The sequence below is a fragment of the Oncorhynchus mykiss genome, chromosome 2, assembly GCF_013265735.2.
Source record: "Oncorhynchus mykiss isolate Arlee chromosome 2, USDA_OmykA_1.1, whole genome shotgun sequence".
NCBI classification, from domain to species: domain Eukaryota; kingdom Metazoa; phylum Chordata; class Actinopteri; order Salmoniformes; family Salmonidae; genus Oncorhynchus; species Oncorhynchus mykiss.
Window position 1 is genome coordinate 102,608,760 of NC_048566.1, and position 6,000 is coordinate 102,614,759.

The 6,000-nt window shown below is 40.0% G+C and overlaps 1 protein-coding gene across 1 annotated transcript in view; it reads right to left on the reverse strand.

Moving 5' to 3' along the window:
- Positions 1 to 5,647, reverse strand: part of c2h15orf39 (chromosome 2 C15orf39 homolog) — a 39,108-nt gene extending 33,461 nt beyond the window's left edge. Inside the window, exon 1 of the mRNA XM_036934567.1 lies at positions 5,366 to 5,647. The gene's annotated coding sequence lies outside the window, so the exon portion shown is untranslated. The remainder of the gene's footprint in view (positions 1 to 5,365) is intronic.
- Between the last annotated feature and the right edge of the window lie 353 nt (positions 5,648 to 6,000).

Below are 6,000 nucleotides of genomic sequence, written 5' to 3' on the forward strand. Positions count from 1 at the left end.
CACATCTACTCATTCCAGGGTTTTTCTTTATTTAGATTAATAGCGAAGACGTCCAAACTACGAAACAAAACATAAGGAATCATGTAGTAAGCAACAACAACAAAAAGTTAAAGAAATCTAAATATATTTTATATTTGAGATTCTTCTAAAGCCAACACCTCATTTGGCCGCCTTTCTTTACAGTTCTCTGCTGCCTGTGACTGGAACGAATTGCAAAAATCATTGAAGTTGGAGACTTTTATCTCCCTCGCCAACTTCAAACATCTGCTATCTGAGCAGCTAACCGATCGCTGCAGCTGTACATAGTCCATCGGTAAATAGCCCACCCAATTTACCTAACCTCATCCCCATACTGTTTTTATTTATTTACTTTTCTGCTCTTTTGCACACCAGTATCTCTACCTGTACATGACCATCTGATCATTTATCACTCCAGTGTTAATCTGCATAATTGTAATTATTTGCCTACCTCCTCATGCCTTTTGCACACACAGACTATTTTTTCATTTTTTTCTCTACTGTGTTATTTACTTGTTAATTGTTTACTCCATGTGTAACTTTGTGTTGTCTGTTCACACTGCTATGCTTTATCTTGGCCAGGTCGCAGTTGTAAATGAGAACTTGTTCTCAACTAGCCCACCTGGTTAAATAAAGGTAAAATAAATTTAAAAAAAAAATTAAAAAGTAGCCACCCTTTGCCTTAATGCCAAGAGTGCGAAAAGATGTCATCATCTCAACCAGCTTCATGAGGTAGTCACCTTAAGAAATGTCTGAGTTTCGTTGTTCCAACTAGCATGTGAACACAGTGTCTGGCTAGGTATATATATCTCAGGACCTGACACAAGGATTTGCATATTCTTGATACCATTTGAAAAAGGAAACACTGAAGTTTGTGGAAATGTGAAATTAATGTAGGAGAAAAAGATAATACAAAGAAAAAACATGAGGTTTTTTGTACCATCTTTGAAATGCAAGAGAAAGGACATAATGAATTATGCCAGCCCAGGCACAATTTAGGTTTTGGCCACAAGATGGCAGCAGTGTATGTGCAAAGTTTTAAACTGATCCAATCAACCATTGCACATCTCTTCAAAATGTTGTATCAAGACTGCCCAAATGTGCCTAATTGGTTTATTAATACATTTAAAGTTCATAACTGTGCACTCTCCTCAAACAATAGCATGGTATTCTTTCACTGTAAATTGGACAGTGCAGTTAGAGGGGGGGACACACGGATCAAGTAGATGTTAAAGTTAATTTGTGGAATTTCTTTCCTTCTTAATGCGTTTGAGCCAATCAGTTGTGTTGTGAAAAGGTAGGGGTGATATACAGAATATTGTTTGCTAAAAGACCAAGTCCATATTATGGCAAGAAAAGCTCAAATAAGCAAAGAGAAACAATAGTCCATTATTACTTTTAGAAAATCAAGCGCGATGATGAAACTGCCTCTCATGGAAAGGAAGACCCAGAGTTACCTCTGCTGCAGAGGATAAGTTCATTAGAGTTACCAGCTTCAGAAATTGCAGCCCAAATAAATGCTTCAGAGTTCAAGTAACAGACACATCTCAACATCAGCTGTTCAGAGGAGACTGCATGAATCAGGCGTTCATGGTCAGATTACTGCAAAGAAACCACTACTAAAGGACACCAATAAGAATAAGAGACTTGCTTGGGCCAAGAAACACGAGTAATGGACAAATGTGAGATTTTTGGTTCCAACCACTGTGTCTTTGTGAGACACAGGGTAGGTGAATGGATGATCTCAACATGTGTGATTCCAACCGTGAAGCATGGAGGAGGTTGTGTGATGGTGTGGGGGTGCTTTGCTGGTGACATTGTGATTGATTTCGAATTCAAGGCACACAACCAGCATGGCTACCACAGCATTCTGCAGCAATACGCCATCCCATCTGGTTTGCGCTTACTGGAAATATCATTTGTTTTTCAACAGGACAATGATCAATACACCTCCAGGCTGTGTAAGGGCTACTTGACCAAGAAGGAGAGTGATGGAGTGCTGCGTCAGATGACCTGGCCTCCACAATCACCCGGCATCAAACCAATTGAGATGGTTTGGGGTGAGTTCTTGGACCGCAGAGTGAACGAAAAGCAGCCAACAAGTGCTCAGCATGTGGGAATTCCTTCAATGCTGTTGGAAAAGCATTCCAGGTGAAGATGGTTGAGAGAATGCCAAGAGTGTGCAAAGCTGTCATCAAGGTACAGGGTGGCTAATTTGAAGAATCTAAAATATATTTTGATTTGTTTAACAAATTACTACAAATTAATACATGATTACTTATATATATATCCTTCTGGATGGTAGCAGTGTGAACAGGCAGTGGCACTGGTGGTCGATGTCCTTGATGATCTTTTTGGCCTTCCTGTGACATCAGGTGCTGTAGGTGTCATGGAGGGCAGGTAGTTTGCCCCCAGTGATGCGTTGTGCAGACCACACCACACTCTGGAGAGCCTTGTGGTTGAGGGCGGTACAGTTGCCGTACCAGGCTGTGATACAGCCCGATTGTGCACCTGTAAATGTTTGTGAGGGTTTTGGGTGACAAGCCAAATTTCTTCAGCCTCCTGAGGTTGAAGAGGTGCCCGTTGCGCATTCTTCACCACACAGTCTTTGTGAGTGGACAATTTCAGTTTGTCTGTGATGTGTACACCTAGGAACTTATAACTTTCCACCTTCTCCACTGCTGTCCATTGGATGTGGACCCTCTGCTGTTAATCGTTTTATATATATTTTAAGGGGTGGATCAGCTTAATATTGAGGAAAGATTGATGGAAGCAACAATGTAACTGTCTGCATCATTTCCAATCCCCCATATATTTTTGGGGTAAAAAATTCCCCAACAACCCTCCCAACAACCCTTCCCCCAATTGGAGTAAACTAATAAACAATAACACTTAGGCTTCTACCTTCAGTTTATAGATCTGAGGAAACAAAACAAACTGTATTTGGTTAGGAACATCTTCCTTTCTTATTAAAAATGTCCAATTGATTCATGACTAATATATACAGTTGAAGTCAGAAGTTTACATACACCTTAGCCAAATACATTTAAACTCAGTTTTTCACAACTCCTGACATTTAATCCTAGTAAACAATCCCTGTTTTAGGTCGGTTAGGATCACCACTTTTTTAAAGAATTTAAATGTTTTAGAATTATTTATTAGCCTATCAGAAGCTTCTAAAGCCATGATGTCATTTTCTGGAATTTTTCAAGCTGTTTAAGAGGCACAGTCAACTTAGTGTATGTAAACTTCTGACCCACTGGAATTGTGATACAGTGAATTCTAAGTGAAATAATCTGTTTGTAAACAATTGTTGGAAAAATGACTTGTGTCATGAACAAAGTAGATATCCTAACCGACTTGCCAAAACTATAGTCTGTTAACAATACATTTGTGGAGTGGTTGAAAAACGAGTTTTAATGACTCCAACCTAAGTGTATGTAAACGTCCTACTTCAACTGTATATTATTTCATAGTTTTGACTCTTCACTACTCTACAATGTAGATAATAGTAAAAATAAAGGAAAACCCTTGAATGAGTAGGTGTCCAAACTTTTGACTGGTACTGTACATATGTATATATACACACACATACATACTGTATATGCTAGACGTGCCAATGGAGTCTAGATAGTGAATTTACATGTCTAGCCTCTGACATGTCATTGTCATACCTCCTGCTGCAACAAAGAAAGGTTTGCAAAGAAGCTCAACTTTCTAAAGCAAATTAAGTTGATGCATTTGCAAATACGTAGGCTACCTTTGACACAGAATAGTCTAATAGCTGTTTGCATGAATAGCCTCTTAGGGAAAGTATGCAAATGTCACTATGTAAAACCATGCACAGGTTTATAAGATTCAACCAACTGATGCAGCCATCCTGAAGCTCCCTAGCCCGTGATCATGAGTTCCATTCCATTACAGAGTGTTTGGATGAAGGAGTCTTCTGTACAGGGGAGTTTTGTTAAGAGCCGCGACGCTCCGCCTAAACATTAACAGACAGAGTTTGTGGTTTTGAAAGCATACGGACATTATCTTTCATAACAGCAAGAAATAATACAAACTACATTAAAAAAGTTACATTGATACAGACCTTTATAGGGTTAACGTTCCCGCACGGGCATATTTCCATTTTACAGCGCTTGTTTACGGAAGACAGAACTGACTACCTGTGCTAATTAGCCATCTGCGTCTCTGAACACCTGTGTGTAAAGGGGAGACAGACACCCCAAACCTGTTGTCACTGAAAAAATACTGTCGGCTACAACTGAGCAGTAAATGTATTTTGCATTCGTGACATTATTTTGATGTGATATGAAAGTAGAGGAAGTTATGTTTCTAAAACCACACCACATTTGAGAATCGATTCATGTTTAGATGGAGTATTTAGCTGTTTTGGTTTCCAGAGCCAATTCTCTTTTAACTAGAACATGCAAGATCCTTAGACTAGAAGGAAGAACGTTAGGCTCCTGTAGCCCCCATACATTTTCAGGAAACCTTTAACACCATTGTGGCAATGGGGTAAGCCTACTGTGTCAGGGCTCGGGGAATCTGAAACTAGTATGCCTTTCTGAGATGAACTTGAAATACATTTATATCAATGCAATTGAGTAACAAATGTTTGCTTAATTTTTTGTATCTGACTTGCTAACTGGTTGAACGCAGCGGGTGTATAACTACAACCAATTGTAGTTGTTCCAACTAGCATGTGAACACAGTGTCTGGCTAGGTGATTCAACGCGCTACAATGGGCGGATCGGTTTTGCATGGCCCGGTGCGCCGGATGGGCGAATTAAATTATTTAGACCATTCCATTGGTCATGAAGTGAAATCTCCATCCACCCGGGAACCAGGCCATTGCAAAACGTGCTCTAGTGGGCGTTTGGCGCTTCCAAGACCGCTGGAAAAATCCTAACGTTAGTGATCTTCTGTTCGGAAAGTCAGAGCCACAGAAAGATGCCGAGTTCCCATCTTGGAATTCCGAGTTGGATGACCGTACAAAACGAATTTTCCCAGTGGGAGTTCATTTTTTGCAATTTCTCATTTGTCTTGAAAAAACTGAATTCGGAGTTTTCCGAGTTCCCAGTTATTTTGAACGCGGCAGTTGTTGCGACAGTTTCATGATTGCATCCATCGATACAAAGTATCAGCGTTACTTTTCACGTGGCTGCGTGCACCAATGGGTCACTGAAGTTCAACAAAATATTCTCTAAGCAATCGTGACCTGTGAAAATAAATCCACATTCTAATATCGTGATTGACATGATCAATCATCTTCAAATAATCATTAGCGGTGCAAAGTCGGTCAGACTAATAAATAAACTTCAGTTACAAAACGTCAACTTACCTCTTTATTCTGAGTAGACTACTGAACAAAATTCCCGCAAAGAATCCATGAAACACTCAGAAGTCAGATAAACTATTCGAAACATGCTGCTTCCGATTGCACGGCGAGGATTTACCAGACCAAATGATGTCATTCACTCAAATGTCAGGTTAAATGATTGGAATCCTGAACGCGATCTACATTGCCTTGTATGCCGTATATACATTGTAGTATGCCGATATGTTTTCATCATCTGTGCTGTTAACTGCTCGAAGTCCGCTGGGGTCGGAGGGAAAGGATTCAACCAATAAGCGACAGACAAGACAAGGGAGGGAAGGTCTGTGATCTAGCCTATAGGCGGGGTTAAAGGGTCTATAGGCGGAGTTAAACAATAGAACAAGAATGAGCTCAACGTTAAAGGTCCAATGCAGCCGTTTTTATCTCAAAACACTTCTGAGTAACAATTAAGCACCTCAATGTGCTTGTATATAGTACACTACTTTTAACCAGAGCCCTATAGAACCCTATTCCCTATATAGTGCACTACTTTAGACCAGAGCCCTATAGAACCCTATTCCCTATATAGAGTACACTACTTTAGACCAGAGCCCTATAGAACCCTATTCCCTATATAGTACACTACTTTAAACCAGACC